General features: G+C 39.8%; 1 pseudogene; it reads left to right on the top strand.

The window, feature by feature from the left end:
• The first annotated feature begins 5,141 nt into the window (after positions 1-5,141).
• LOC137254199 (uncharacterized) lies at positions 5,142-16,477 on the top strand (annotated as a pseudogene).
• Positions 16,478-17,278: the final 801 nt, after the last annotated feature.

Here is a 17,278-nt window from a genome sequence, read left to right as displayed (position 1 = left end):
CTTCCCACTCTTACCAATGATCAAGCACAAACCGTTCTTGAATTGAGACCGAAAACTATTAAATTGACCACAAATCGTTCTCAAGGCGTGACAACGAAAAATCTTAAAAAATCCCAAGTAGTGCTTGAAATAAGCACAGAAGGTTCACACATCAATACCAAAGTTGTCATAAAATACGAACGGTGTGCTAGGAAAAACTGTTCTTAAAACAAGCCCATCGATCACGAGTTAAGAAAAAACGTACTTAACAATTTTTTGTCAACGAATGTTCTTAAATTGAACTTGTTTCGTTCGATTTAGAACGGTTTTTTCTCTGAGTGTGCAGAGTTTAAGTCATTTAAATTTAAATACATCACAGTACATACATAGGTCTATCGGCGATTTCGTTGGAGCTTCATAATTCCGAGAATTTCGATAAATTATGTATATTTCCATGGCAATGTCCTACAGCGATTCTAGCTTTTTCTATTCAACTGAGTAACCTTCCCCGTTTTCCTTCATCTGTGGCACAAAAAAAAAAGTTCAATTTGTAGAAACTCTTCAGAGGTTACTAATTTCCCTCCCCACAAAGAGATTGAGTGGCTCCATCAGACTGGATTTTTTTACAGCTGATGTTTTAACAGTGTTTGACGGGATATAAATATAGGACCGGAGTGATTGAGAAGGACCATTAGTCTATCTGCCTATTTGCACGGTATTGGTAAAAGATTGCAATTGCTTTGGAAAGTTGAATTCTATCTTATTTGGGCAGATTTGTATTCAAAGTCAATTTTCTTTGCTATCAAGAAAGCTAAAACTACTTATAGAGCGTACCATAGATGAATGGATTTGCAACTCTTTGTTTCGAGAGAGCGCTGTCAAAATGCACATTTTTTATAACATTTATCAATGATGCCACTCCAAACAAAAATTAATAGATCTGAAAATGGGGATTTTTGACATACATTTCGGCGATTATAGTTTCAATTATTTAATAAAATGATAGTCGTAAAATATTTATTTCCTTAAAGTTATTTTACAATAATACGACTAGTTAGATTTATATATAAGCAAATCTAAGTAAAACTAACATTTCGATTAAATTAATTAGTCAAATATTGTAACTGCATTTAACTCGCAGTGAAAACCATATATTCTTTTGAAATTTTAGTAAATCGGACCAATGATATAATAGTTAACATTATTTAATGGATAGGGCTTATCCTACATGTCTGGCGTTCCAGGTTCTGTGATCAAAATGGACTGGTTGCATCGGGAGTTCATATTTACAAAACCTGTTTTTAGTGATAACTTTTGAATGGGAAATAATATTAACCTCCGCCTTCGAACTAATAATACTTACACTAAAACAAGTATTTTTATCCTTTTTCCCATAATTTTTGAACGCTATTCTACAGTTGTAGGTCAAACTAAAGTTTACCAAAATTTTTGGCACGTTTTTCGTTTTGGCTGGCACATTTTTTGTTCTGGCACCTGCTTCAGCTGGCGCGAGGGATTTATCTGTGATTGTTGCCAGCAACAACTAGAAGATAAATCACTCGTGAGAGCGAAAATGTGAGAGCGTAAACAAAAGATTCGTATCAATCTAATCTATGGAGCGTACGTTAATTGACTGTAATTACAAACTACTGTGTTTAGAAGAATATTTTTCTTAGAAACTAGAGAAAAATAGTATACTACTATTGCAATTTGCAAACCCACAAACCAGTATAGATACGGTATTTGACCATATACCGCCAAGAAGAATATATGAAGGAACTTGTATTAGGAGCTTTTATAATTATTTCCCTTTTCTTCAATTGTTTAGTCACCAATTGAGGACGATCAAATATAGCCCTTCAAGACGGAGGTGACTGGTTCACACACACATTCAAAGCTTTTTTGTCGCTCCACTAACACGTCGACGTTTCATGCTGTCATCGAAATGACAGTATCATCTTTAATAATGGTACAATAACTATTCTGGAAAACATTGAAACGAAAAAAAATATATATAATTGTTGAGATGTTAATAAAACCCTTACAAGCTTTCGCTTAACCTGGTGTGTAAAAAGGAAAAATTCATGTGCTTTTAGTTGTGACATGTGTTAGCTGTTTTAACACTTCTAAATGTTGTAAGTATATTACCCTTATATGTTAACCTGGCGCTTTAACTAGAGGCAACCAAGTCCTCTTGCCACCAATTGGAATTGGAAGATTCGATTTCCAAAACCAAAAAAGGTAACGTTTTACAAGACAGAGCACAACCTAATTTTTATCAAAGGTGGTATCAAAAGACTTATTTCGAGCTCCATTTTTAGAATCCGAAAGCGGAAATTAAAAATTGTATTGCACAGAACATCTATCTGCGTTGGCGGCCTTCGCTCATTAAAGAAAAAACGCCAAAACTTCGCTTTTATTATAAATTTCTCAAACGGTACGGTCATCTTTGTCTTTAGCTGCAATTCAATATTCAATTCAATAAAATTACATTTCGCAAGAGGGTGGAAAAGCATCATCCAGTAACATGTAAGTTGTTTTACAAAAATTTATGCCTTAATAAAGCCAGTATTTACTTTGTTTTATTACAGCCAATTCAGTTCAATTACAAGACTGTAGAACAGCATCATCCTTCTCAGCAAGTCAGCGAGTAGCAAGAAGTGAGTAACATGTAAGTTGTTTTAAAAAACCTATTATTTTATTTATTTACTAGAGGAAAAGAAGTGTTAATAATGATCTTCGGGTTGGGGGTGCGCGGGTTTGAACCAGGTAACAGCATTTTTGTGACCAAAGGGAAGTGGTCACTTCCATGGAGTTGGGATAGGGTTGAGCAAGTTAGTTTTGGACGCATTCCAGCGGAGCATATGCATACGTCAATGTGTGTAAATGTCTGGTGTGTTGTGAATGGGTCGGTGCCATGTCGTTTAGAACTATTAGGCTCTTGGATAGCAGAAAGTCTGCAACTATTTTACCTTTTTGATTGATGGTTTCTGAACTTAATGCATTCAGATCTCCTATGAGTAACAGATCTGAGTTTTCACTAGCTTTTATGTCGAATAGATCTTTAACGCTAAATGGTTGCTGAAGAGGGATATAAGTGGAAATGATGTTAAATTTGAAGTTCAAGTTTATCTCGATAGCAATAGTTGCAAGAGGAGACTGCACATCTATGCGTTTGTGAGGTATATCATTTCTTATCATGACAGCTATCCCTTGTTTCTCTGTTAAATTTTGTGGTAAGTTATGAAAGTATGTAATGTACGAGTTAGATATTGCAGCGGTTTTGTTTTATACGAGGTGTGTTTCTTGTAACGAAATGGCCGAAGAGGGGAGTTCTTTTATTTGAAGGTGTAGTTCGTTAATGTTTTTGTATATTCCATTTATGTTCAAATCTGTCGTCCAGCATGTCTCCTGAACCAGTATTTGAAATATCTATGTCCGAGTTAGGCGACATAAAGTAATTGTCGTCTATAATTAATTGCTGACTAAGCAGAGTTATCGGTAAATTGATTGGTGCATGTTGTGTTTTGAGATTTCTTGGGCTGCTGATGCAGTTTTAGCAACAGTTGTTAATTTGAGGTTTTATCAGAAGTACTTGTGCTAATAATTGCTAGAAGCACTGTTGCTGCTATGATCGGGTGTTTCATTAGTTGTATTACTATTGATGGTGTCTTGTTTTATGTCGAAAGTTCATTGTTGCTGGGGTGCACTACTTCAGCGAAGGAGAGTCGGGGTGAAGCTGTAGGAAATAAGTTTTTCCTTCTGATTGCAGCATGTTGGTAGTCCTGTACCAGTCCTGCCTTGCAGATGCCGTTCGGAGTCGGCATAAAACATGTAGGTCCCGTCCGGCCAATTTGTAGGGAAAATCAAGAGGAGCACGACGCAAATTGGAAGAGAAGCTCGGCCTTAGATCTCTTCGGAGCTTATCGCGCCTTACATTGATTTATTATTTTAATGGCGCTATTTTTGTCCATTCAAGTATTCTGTATATGTGATCATAATCTCACTAGCAGACTATTTGCGGCATCTGCTTACATTAAAACATGCGATATGTCCAAGTAAACTTCTTCAGTTTGGCAGATATATTTAATTGCAAACCAAACATAACCTTTTTATTTTAGTTTCTGCGGTGGAAAATAATTTTAATACCTGGTCCTATATATAATAAGATAAGTTTTAAAAATGAGTAAAAGAACAATGTCAAACCTCTTAAGTTTGGAAAAGGCAAAGTTTGAAGCATACGTAGCGAAATTCCTCAGATTAAATAATCCTCCTCAAGAAGATAAAACAAATGAAATCCGTGGATTAAATAGAGTAGATTTAAGTATTTCTGACGATATTCCTTGTAGTAGTAATAACGGATTAGACACAAGTTTATTTGACAATATTCCCAGTATTAGCAGTGAATCTAAATCATGCGGTTTTGGACACAGCGCTGAAGATGATAGCGATATCGAAATTGATTATTTTTTCGAAGATTGAGATCATGATTGCGACGATGACGAAATTCAGCCACAAAATATTGATAATTTCAAATGTACCGAAATGAAAAGGTGGGCAGTTGAAGAAAACTTACCTCTTAGCAAAATTACTTCATACCATGCGAAAAATTGGTTATTATGGACTGCCATTGTGTGCAAAAACTCTCTTAGGTACAAATCGGGATAAAGTGGAACTTCATGTTTTAGGAGAGGGAAATTTTATGTATATAGGTATCGAAAATAATTTGTATCGTAGAGATTTCGATTTCTTTCAAAGTAGTAATAATAGGGGGACTCATGTAACCGTGTAAATGCCTTATAAAGTGTGTAAACGTATATATTTATCTAGTGCGTAAACGAACTGTCAAATTTTGTATGAAAAATCATTTACACAATTTGTATAAATTTACGCGCACATTTCATTGTGTAAACGCGGTAAACTCAGGGGAATGCAACCTTGCAGACATTATAGCAGGCATTTTCATCAGAAATCTTCAACATCAGCAAGTCATTTACAAGAATATCTTAGTAAAGACGTTTTAGTTTTGATTTTTAACTTAATCTTGGCATTTTTTAATTTGTATAACAATCAAAAAATTTTTGTTTGGCAATAATACAGCTGATAAACAATCAAGTTTATCAAGAGTATTTCTAGGTGCGTTCATATAACAGCGTGTGTAAATGGATATAATTTTACACCTTATAAGTTTATATGCCTTCATGAGTCCCCTTAATGTAACAATTAATGTTGGGATTGATGGCTTACAGCTTACAAAGTCCTCCAAAACTCTTTGGCCCATTTTGGGGGCATTAGTTAATCATCCTAAAGTTGACCCATTTTTGATTGCCTGTTTCCAAGAGAACAGTAAGCCACCAAACCCTAATGATTTTTTAATGAGTTTCTGCAACGAGGTAACTAACTTAAGAGAAAATGGTATTAAAGTTGGAAGTAATGAGGTAATTAAACAGTTTAGAGTTCGTTCGTTCACCTGTGATTCACCAGCACGTGCTTTTGTAACTGGAGTTATGTCTCATTCTGCAAAACAAGCTTGTCCAAAACGTATCTGCACAAGTGAAAAGCATAGCTCCCCTGTTAGTTTGGGAATAGCACGAACCGATGAATCATTTAAGCATCGGCAAGATATAAGCCATCATAGATTAGAATATAAAAATAAGGAAATGGTGTTAGAGTCTGCTAATTACGGCATGGTCTCTCAGTTTCCTTTGGATCCAATGCATTTAGTCGATTTGGGAGTAATGAAAAAATTATTAAATTTGCTAATTTCTAAAACTTATTTGTCTGTCATGAAAAAAAAGCTTCAGTTTCTATCCAAATTTGTACCTTCAGAGTTATTATTATTATTATTATAGCTCGCGATTTTAATGAATTAAGCAATTGGAAATCAACGAAATTTCGACAATTTTTATTATATACCGGAATAACTGTATTAAAAGGCTGCAGTAGTGAAGATCGGTATTATCACTTTCTTTTACTTCATACCGGAATTCGGCTGCTTTGTATTAAGAGATCTAATAATATCGGAATAAATATAGCTGACCAAATTTTGCAAGAGTTCGTTAAGCTCTTTCATCACTATACATTAATGAACGAATTAATTTTAACCTGCATGGAATTTTGAACATTGCAGACTGTGTCAAACAATTCAGCCCTTTAGATAATTTTTCCGCATTGTTAAAAGTAAATTTATAACTATTAAAAGTTACAATTTATGTATATATATGTAAGAGTAGTGCGTTGCAATAAACCCCTAAATTTATATATCTACAAATTTTAAAACATCTAATAATATAAATTTTTATATATAAAAAAGGGAAAACCCTAAATAAATTTTGGTATGAATATTTTATACATGTGAAACGAAGATGCAATGTTATTATTTCAAACGAATATGAATAAAAAAAGTACAATTTTTCAAGAATAATCATTATTAATATTATTATATTATCAATTCTTTACTATTACTAATATTATGTTCATTACTAGCAGATTCGTCTTTTCCATCCCTTATTTTCTCTTAAGCTCCCTCTCCTTCTCCCTCCCTCGCTCCATCTATCCTTATCTATTTATCTTCGTCTAACTATATCTTTCTCAGTCTCCGTCTCCTTCCCTCTCTCTAGTTCTTTTTATTCTTCCCCATTCCTTATTTCCAGTCGCGATCCCATTCACTCTCCCACTCACATTCCAACTCCCACCCCATTTGGGTTTTATGTTTTTTTGAATGCTGTTTCATAAAAAAATAAAAACAAAAAAATGTGTCTAAAAAAAGGGTAGGTATGAAAAAAGATAAGATCCGATTCTCAGACATACTCCATATGCTCACAAAATTTCATTAGAATCGGTCAATTCGTTTCGAAGGAGTTCAACCACAAACACTATGACACAAGAATTTTATATATAAGATTATAATTGCAATATGCCAATTCGTTTTAGAATGAACTTCGAAGATTTATTTGAAGTAACAGGTTCCGAAGTGGAATGTGAAGAGGCCCCCTTTGTTGAAGGTAGTATCATGATGCCAATATTTATTAATTATAGATTAATGAAAAATTTGTATAGAGCAAAGTGTACAAGGTGTTCAAAGGCGCCGTTTCAGTTTCGACTGCGCTCCCTACAGCCAAGAGCCTGCCATCCAAAACGTTTCAGAGGCAGAAGTTTTAAAGCGTCTGGATGTGCTGTAAGCGTTACAGAAGGACTGCATTAATCGCCTCGCAGTTATCGAGATCGCCCTAAAGGAAAATGTAAAAAGAAAATAATTTATATTGTTTGAGCGCTATTAACGAACCTTTTATTCTTTTTAGGTGCCACATAAATCTGAAGTTCAGGCACAAAGCAAACTACTTAGAGAGTGTAGAGTTATTGGTGCTAGAGCTCACCAGGCTATCAGCCGTATCACTGGTGATATGAAAGATGAGGGGTATGTCGACCTTGCTTCAAAGCTTCCCATGTCCTCCATTGAGTATCTGGCTACTCTGGAGGACAAATTAAAAAACAGAGCCAGTGCTGATGCGATGGTAAAGACTATTAATATATATAATGTTCTTCAAATTTTTTATTTATATATGCGGCTCCTGGTAAGGCAAGGGGGTTAAAGGCACTGTTGATGGCGTTCTGCGGACATTGCTGCATGTTGATTTGGTACGGGACTATAACCTTGAGGGGCGCAATGGGAAAAAGTCCCTTGTGTCGTTAAAATGTGTGGACATCGTGTTTGGTGAGTCTATGTATAATGCCAACAAAAACAATATCATATATACTTATATTGTGCTTATACCTTTACAGATGTATTTGCCGAAAAGCCAAAGCAGTCGGTTTTAGATGATATAAGGAGATATGTAGGATTAAGCCACAATAGACATAAGCAAATATTATACAAACTAAAAAAAAAGGATTAGCTTAAGAATGTATATATATACCTACACTCACTCACTCAGTGTTGTAAATAGATAGTCACATGTGTAAATATTCATAGTGTTAGGTGCATAGGGTAAGATTAATTCAAAAAGGCCCTAACCAGAGGATTTTTCAAAACTTACCAAATGTGAGCATAACAATATTTTTTGAATGCTTTAGTATTGGCAATTTATAAAAACTTACATATTTTTTCAGATTTTTTTTTTATTTTTATGATTAGCAAATGGTGTAGCAAATGGCCAAACGTGATCGCAGAGGTAGCGTCTTTACTCCAGCACGCTTCAAGGTATTGCCAAAATACTATTAAGTTGTATAGTATCGTCTTTTATTTTTCATTTTATTAAATAGTTTTTAACTTCTTTTCATCATACTTTTCTAGCTCAATGGCAAATCTAAGTAAAAAACGTGAGGATCGGTTTGTAAATCACCGCTTGATTTTATCTAGTCCGAATGCAAACATATGGTATCAGAGGAGAAACGCAAAGATTTATGCAACATGTATATAATATTAAAACCAATACCAGATAATCTAAAAGCGCAATTAATAAAAAAAATTTTGGATTATATTGAAAATTAAGGATTGGAAAGATGTTTATCAAAAATTCTATAGCAGACTGTTAGCCAAAAGTTTAGTTAAAAAATGTGCAATAAAATTAAAAACCCGAAAATAAATGCAAATTATACAGACTTATTCAAGAGCAATCTCAAGTTATGGATGCTGAGGAAGCTATGATCAACAGATTGAAGGTGTGTTATATGTGCTTGTTTGTTTCAAAATTCCCTCAGTAAACTATTTCATAACTTCTAAAGCTTGTTTTCTTTATTTTTATTCCAACAGCAAACTCGTGGGTATGAATTTGCAAATAAATTACATCGGATATTTCACTCTCGGTTTATTTGAATAATAAATTTATAATCATCTGAAACAAGAAAATATGGACTTAGGTATGCACTTAATTTTTATTTCGTATAAAAACCCTTCTAAATAGCTTGTTTTTGTCAAACTTACAGGCATTAATTTATCAATTAAAGTGTTTCAAGCTGGTGCTTGGCCCTAGGTGGTTGCGGAACTTTCGTACTTAATCTGTTTAAAACACAGCTAGTGCGCGGAATAACAAATAGGCGAAAGAAGGCTCAACGTGGCCGTATTAAATTGTTCCCGATCTGGTCCGTGCTGTTTGTACCGGTATCCGGCAAAGGACCATCAAAATTGATAACACTTCTCCTAGACTTTCGGAAAAAGATAATTATTATTAACCGAAAGTTCACGTATGTCTTAACAGAAGTCATCAAAAAAAATATCGGTTGGTACCAAAGTAGTCCCTACACAAATGCAAGGGGGGGGGGGGGGGGGGCTGAGCCCCGTCTTACTCAGAGGAGATGATGACAAAATATTAGGGTTGCCCAATAGGCCGGGAGGCGAAGTACCATCGGCAGGACCGACCTTGTAACTTTACCCCTCCCTCCCGTCACCCAAAGGGAGTCCCTGGAATATGTGTTAGGGATGCCCAGTAGGCCGGGGGAGTACCATCGGCAGAACCGACCCTGTAACTTTACCCCCGTCGACCCAAAAGGGAGACCCTAGAATGTATTTATATTGGCTCAGGCAGTCTGCCAGGGTAGTGGGGAAATCCGCCCCGCCACTGGCATTGGGAGGGGTTTCCTTCCTACCCGAGAAGGCTGCTTGTGCATTACCTTTGCAGTGAGTAATAAGGGGTGTAAATCCCGTCTTACTCACCGGAAATGTGGGTAAACCGGCAGGGCGTCCGATAGGCAGGGGGGGGGGGGGCGTACCATCGGTGGAACCGACCTTGTAACGCACCCTCCTAACCCAAAGGGCACCCCTTTGTCGACCGGCAATGGCGGCCAGCACGCACTTCACTTACTTAAGGCGAAGTGTGGCTGGTGTATTCTGACAAATCATTTTATTCATATGCAACTATGAACACATCGGGAATTATGCTCGCCTTGTCGCGCACAGCGCGCCACGAATGAAAACTCCCAAGCATTGTGCGTTCACCATCGCTGGGTTGCCTTGTGCTTGCGCGATGGTTGTTGGGCCAGTATATATGTATATGTATATCGGTACATACAATACTAGGGGAGGGCAGTTAATGGAAAATATAATGTTAGGGGTGGGCGCTAAATGGGAAATAGATATTGTGGCGTAGCATTTGCTACGTTGCAGTTCCTCTCCTACTTCGGCGGACGAAAGGTTGTGGCATTCTGGGGTTTTGGCGCGGAGGCCTAAACTACCATGTGCAGAGCCCAGGTATGTATTACCATCAGTTGAATCCGATGGCTCGGCCGACATGTGTGTATATGTGTTCGTTGATGTTTTAATTACTATGATTTTTTCTTCTATTTTTCAACAATAATGTGTACATTTCATTTGTGTTTAAATTTACATTGCAAGTACGAAATTCAGTTTAAATTTACATTTCAAACTTAAGGTATATACATATGTACATTTTTAAATTACATTTTAAATTTACATTTCAAAATTAAGGTATTTATATTTCATGTATAGAAACTTATCAAACTAGGTCGGATCTTGCTTCTCCTCAGCCATCGAATCATACCATCTTGGAGTGTTCTTTCAGCTTGATTATGGCGTGATCTTCGCCCACCCTACGCGCCGTGACCCACCCTTTGCGTTTTAGCCATAGTCTGGCGAAGAAGTCTGGGCGTGGTTTCCATTAGTAGTATCGCGTGGCTCTCGGGTTGGTGCATACGGTACAATGTCACCAGTGGTTGGTTTGTCTCATACGATGGCGTTTAAATGGCTGGTTTTTAATGGCGGGCCCCAGAATATCTTATCGTCCAGTATTCGTGGCTTATTTGTCGGCCACGGTACTGCGTCGAATGGAGGCGGTCCTTCGGGCATGGCATCTTTTGTTCGTGTTTCTCTCGGCTCGACGAAATTGCGGTTAAAATTTATTTCGGCGGTTGATGTGTGTGTTGATTTGTGTTGGGCCGTATTTATGGCGAACGCTATTTCGCTTAGTTCTTGGTGCCAGCTCCGATGGTCTTGTTTCGTACTTTGTGCCACCCTTGTTTTATTAACGCCATTACCGCGCTCGGTAGGATTTATATGGAGGGCATACGCTACGGTATATCGGTGGGTGATGTTGTGATCCCTCAGGATCGTTGCCGGGGCGTTAGTGACGAGTTGCTCACCATTATCGCTGAGGAGGATGGCCGGGTAATAACGTTGTTTTAGTGGTGTGTTGTGTCTGTGTTCTGCGGCAGTGTTTGGCCCTTTTAGGTGTGTGGGTGCTTTTTGATGTGTTTCTATGAGCTCTAGGTTTTCTCTCTTTCACTCTTCGTTGAGGTGTTCCGCTTCCCTTATGTAATGCAGGGTTGCGGGTACGTTTGCCTTCGTTGGACCGGCTGGGGTAAGGGGCACTCCATCCAGTGAGACGGTAACGTTGCGCTTTGCCAAAAAGTCCATACCCAGGATAACACTCTCAGCCAAATTAGGGATAATAGATACCAACGTACTGGCTGTTTGACCATTGTATTTGACCTTGAGCGGGTAGGAGTGGGTACTCGCAATGCGTGATTGGTCGGCGAGTTGCACGTTGCGACGATTGGATAACGATGGAATCTTTCGTTGTTCCAGATGCCTTCTCACGGCTTCATTGATGTATGTCACGGTGGCCCCAGTATCGATCAGGGTGCGGCACGTCAATCCTTCGATGGACATCTGTATGTAAAAACGTCCGTCGTTCCCCTCCCTTTGGCAACGGATGATAATAGTGCGGGTGTTATCGGATTACTTCGGTTCATTCCGTAGCATGCACAATCCCTGGAGAGCGTTCCGTCTTGGCCGCATCTAGGACAAAAAAGTCGTATTTTGTTGGTGCAATGGGAACGGCGGTAGCCGCGTTTCTTGCATCGCCAGCAGGTGTTTCTTGCATCGTAACGGTCAGTGAGTGTGGACAGGGAGTGCGTTATTTGATCATTCTGCTCCTCCAGCTCCTCGATTACTACTGTGCTTAAGCTATATGTTAACAGTCGGCTCTGTTTGGCTTCTTCGCTCCGCAGTAGTTCGTACTCGTCGGTGAGCTCCATAAGCTGCTCTATCGTTTGGAACTCGCCCTGCTGCACAAAAAGTCGATACTCCACCCGCAGTCCGTCGTATATGCGTTCTAGATGATCGTCTTTGCACAAAGTCGGGTGGCGGCGAATCATCGTCTGGAGGGCGAGGATATAGTCCTTGGCCTTTTCTCTGATCGTCTGTTTTCTTTGGCGAATAGCGCCCTCTAGCTGGCTAATGTGTCGCTTCAGCAAAAAAAATTCTCCGGCTTCGGAGCGGAAGTCAGCCCATGTGTATAGTTGTTGTTTTCGCATGCGGAACCATTGAAGGGCTTTGCCACGCAGTATCTCTGGAAGGGTTGGGAGGAGTTGATCTGGCTTAATCAGATAGCATTCTGCCAGTTCCACAATCCTTTCTAGGAAGTCGTATAATGTCTCGCCTCTAGCGTAATGTACATCCCAGCGGCGGACTGTGTTCATGACCTTGGTGTTACTTATGCTGCTCTGCTCGCGCTGAGGGGACGACCCTCTGATTGTAACGGCCGGTATAGTTTCGTGCGTAGATGTGACTGTCCGGGCCTCTTCGGCGGCGATCTCCATCTCTACCTCTCTCAACAGATTTTCTGTTGACTTACGCTTTCGTTGGTCTCGGACGTGTGCGCTGAGTGTGCGGCGCAATTCGGCGAAGGTATGTCCTTCAGTGTAGATTCGGTAGCGTTTGCATTCTTCGATTAGCCTCTCCTTCTTCAGCATTTAAATCCAGCCTAGAGAGTCCACGTTGAGCGTGGTGTTGGTGTTTTCGCTTATCTTGGTGTCAATTGTTGGTTGTGTGTTCGGTGAACCCGTTACTGTAGTGTTGGTGCTCTCGCTTGTTTTGGCATAGTCGCCTGAGGAGACGGGTCCCTGCTCGCGCGCCATTTATGAGGTGGGTTTGGTCAAAGGCTGAGGTATGCTCAAGACCTTGTAACGCACCCTCCTAAACCAAAGGGCACCGCCAATGGCGGCCAGCACGCACTTCCCTTACCTAAGGCGTAGTGTGCCTGGTGTATTCCGACAAATCATTTTATTCCTATGCAACTATGAACACATTGGGAATTATGCTCGCATTGTCGCGCACAGCGCGCCACGAATAAAAATTCCCAAGCATTGTGCGTTCACCATCGCTGGCTTGCCTTGTGCTTGCGCGATTGTTGTTGGGCCAGTATGTATGTATATGTATGTCGGTACATACAATACTAGGGGTGGGCAGTAAATGGAAAATATAATGTTAGGGGTGGACGCTAAATCGGAAATAGACATAGTGGCGTAGCATTTACTACGTTACAACTGTAAAAGTGGAAGAAACATTAGTTGTTGCTTTAAAGCAGCGCCGCTCTTGGCCGAGAACTGGTGGCACAAATTATCTTACCATCAGTACTGTTCAGGCCTTTTACGGTACCGTGTTGAATCCAGGGCTCCTGGATGAAGGCTCTTCCCAGACCTTCTTTTTTTAATTAGGACGTCTGAGGCTGCCTTGGCATGGTGAAGATTCACCTAAAGGCATTTCAGACGTCTTTGCTATTGGCTTTGATAGGGAGGGGAGACATTATTTATGGTATTTGCGGCCACGTGTAGCCACCTTCTTTGCCCTATCGTTAAGCGACATTACGGCTTCTTCAGCCGTTCGTCCTCGTCCTTTTTTGTTCCCCTTCCTGACATTGGGGCCCCCAAGAGGTGGTTGCCTTAAATTGACCCTGTCAAACCCCCAGAACATCAAGTAGTTGCGTTGCTTTAATAGCTCCGCATACAACGGATCGACGGCTATAGTAACTTCCGCCACCGTGGACTTTCGAATCCGGTTGAGGATTCTCCAGTTCCTGGTAATCAAGCCGACATTTTGGGCCTCAGCTAACCTCGAGATGTCGTCGTTTGAGGGGCATTCATCTTCCTTAAAGTACCCCACGAGAATGATGCGACGTGGTATATCCGCATCAGATACCACCTTCAGCTTGGCACCTTGCCATGGAGTGAGCTTTGCGGCGATAGCCCTTAGCCACTCCGCGGTGGATGCATCCCTGCAGGTGATAGAAAGCCACCCTGGGCAAGGTGTGCAACCGCTAAAGGTGGGCTTTATAGCACCGACTTTTTGGCTCATCACCTCTCCCAGGATGGCCTTCTGTATGGCCTTCAGTTCCCATGAAGACCAGACCGTGGCTGGATAGTCGGGAGGTACAATGCCCAGAATTACCCCACTCAGGACATTCCTAAAAGTTGCCGACTGCTTAGCTGTTGCAGCACGATGGGGAGGCATGGTTGCCTCGACATTTGGTGCACAGCTTTCCACCGGTTTTTACAATATTTTTGTATTGCCAGCTCTGGGCAGCGACATCTTTTTAGGCTCTCTCTCTGGTGGAGTTGAGCTATCTGAGCGGCCTCTCTTGGCTGACTCCTCACCACGGACCGATCGCAAGGGTTCTTTGGCAAGTCCCCTGGCTTCATTGTAGCTAATCCGCCTGGCCAATAATCGCTTGAGACGTTTTCGAGCGGCACCACTTAGCCGATCTCGATCTGCATTCCGGCCAGGCTGATCGCTTTTCGCCGGAGAGGCAAGGAGCCTCTCTTCATCCTCCGGCGCGACTGTGGATTGTGACTCTACCCGATTTGCATCCTGAAGAGTCCCCACATCTGCCATCTCCACGTAATGCAGGGGACTATTCGGCCCCGGCAAGTCTGTGGCGACAGCTGATTCGGCTTGCACCGAAAGGTCGCAATGGACCTGATCTATTGGGAGCTTTTCAGCTCCATTTTGGTTGTTTTTTATATTATTTTTATTCATAAAAATATCCACGATTATGGGGGAAGGTAGGTCAGCTGGGACATAGCCCCCAATATCCCAGTAAGACTAATTACAACCAGATGGCGTCAGGTATCTGGAAGCCACCGTTATAAGACACACTAACGTAGTTCCATTCATCCCATGGGCACGGTTCGGATGACACTCGGAATTACGGGTTTTATCGAGTTGTCCTCTCCAGATCCGCCATATTTGTTAGCAAAGCTTGGGCACCTTATTCAGGGTGTGACTCTTCGCCACGTATGGCCGGTCTTTCACTAAAAATAGCGCCTGTTTATAGGAAAACTTGGCCCAGGGGAAACGGAGTGCGGATGGGAGAAGAAGGGAAATCTGGTTGAAGGGAGGAGAAACGGGTCGCCGCTCGCATTCGCCGCAGAAGCGTTACCAGCTGGTGTGTGCAAGGCGAGACATCCCCATCAAAGACACCCCATGAGCACAATAATAATGGTCCTAATTTGGTAGTGAAGCGGCAAGGCAGTGGTCCAATCATTGATTCCTCGATAATAAAAAAATGCATCACAAAACAAATGAAATCGGGTTAGTATGCGTTGCAATACTGATGCGCCATTATTATCATCTCCTTAGGCAAATATAGCAATGACTGGAGTGCAGGTATGTTGTATGAATTATAATAATTAATTAATTGTTTTAAAAATATTAATAATGAAATTTGATTCTAGCAGTTTTTATGATTTTAATTAACTTACCTTGAAGCGATTTGGAAGTTAGGAGCTTCTCCGCCAGCGCTTGGTGCACATCAAACTGGACCAATTTATGTAAATAATGTTACTGCTAATGTTATTCTGCACGGTTGAGCACATCCAGTGCCTACGTTTATACAAGGTGAAACACCACACTACTTTCATGAGGATGTAGCCGCCGATCACGTTGTTGTAAGAACACTTTAAATATGTTATTCATAAACACAGATTCTAATATATTGTTTTGGTTTTTACTTTAGAGTCAACCGGTTATGTAAGCGATGTCAATATGCCTGTAACTTAAGGGCCTTCAAATGTAATAGTTACCGCGGACGCAGCCCTGGGAGTAGTTCACTACGTGGAGATTACACTAATCAACGACTTTCAATATCGGAAGGTTTTCCAGCATCATAACAACAACAAAAATATGTGCAAGCACCCGAATAAATTGTACAACAGATGTTAACACCACATCACCAGCCAGCAACAACAACAACAATCGCAAAAAGTTGAAACCAATTAATGACTAGTGAACCACCAACATATCCGCAATATGCGCATCCATCAACAGCAACATGTGTCGCCTACTTTGCAACACAAAATCCAATGCTTCATCCAGCGTCAGCTGCATAAAAAGCCACTGGTACACCGTTATATGTTTCACATATGCAACATATGTATGCGAATGCACATGAGGTATGCAATTATAAGTGGTCCTTTTGTTTGTTCGCCCGAATATCAATATATACCGGTGAAGATAGCCATCGCCATTCTACTTTATGCATCGTCTGGAGAAGCTAGAACATTTACAATTTAAAAATTGTGTAATTTTCAAACAGCTACACCAAGCTTTAACAAATTATTGGACCATGAAATTTCTCACATGCCCAATAGTCATTATTTAAAATGTAAATTATGCCATTGGAAGACTAAAACACATTCAAATATGAATTTACATTTACGTGCACAACACGCTGAAACAATTGATGTAACAACGGAAACTCTATAATTGACTGTTTGTCCATATTGTAAGCAAGAATTTGCATCACAATAGTACTTACGCAAACACAGGAACATGAGAAAACAATGGATGAAAGAACTTCTTTTCTATGTTCAGAATGTGGTGAAGAATTTAGAGCATATACAAGTTTTCGTGCCCATGTTTATGAAAAGTTTGCTCATTGTACACCACAAGATCTGAACGGAAAAATCCTGAGGGTATAGTTACACATATGTGGCATCTACAAGCTATTTATAATTACTAGTTTGGCATAAATCCGGATATGGAAGAAAGCGGAGGTGACGAAATGAATCACAATTCTTCTTTGGATTCTGGTGATGCTCCTGACATGCTGCCTATGTTCCGCTACGTCTGATCTTACCATACCTACCAAACTAATATGACTCTGCAAACTGATGATGAGCAACACCACCAGCGCAGGAAAAATAAGAACTTCAAAACAAGGTTTCGGAAAGGGCACTACTATGAATAGACGTTAATGTATTTATATAGTTTATAAATATAAAAATGCACATATGTAAAAATTACTAGAATAATAGGACTTGATTTTAACTGTAAAAACTATTTTAAACATGCATTATTTATGAATTAAATATTATTTAAACAAAAAGGACGCGTTTCATTCATATAAAAAGTGAATTGACAGAAGGTAACCAGTACGGGTACCTCTTCTCAAAACAGAAATGGACAAGCAAAATATATTTTACAAAGGCCTGAAATGTTTTAATCAACTACCTAATCATGTTAAAAATTGTGAAAACTTAAACACCTTCAAAAAAGTTTATTGCA

The sequence above is a fragment of the Eurosta solidaginis genome, chromosome 5 (genome assembly GCF_040869045.1).
Source record: "Eurosta solidaginis isolate ZX-2024a chromosome 5, ASM4086904v1, whole genome shotgun sequence".
Lineage (NCBI taxonomy): Eukaryota > Metazoa > Arthropoda > Insecta > Diptera > Tephritidae > Eurosta > Eurosta solidaginis.
Note: the sequence above shows the minus strand (reverse complement) of the source record. Positions and strands in the feature narration are given on the sequence as shown.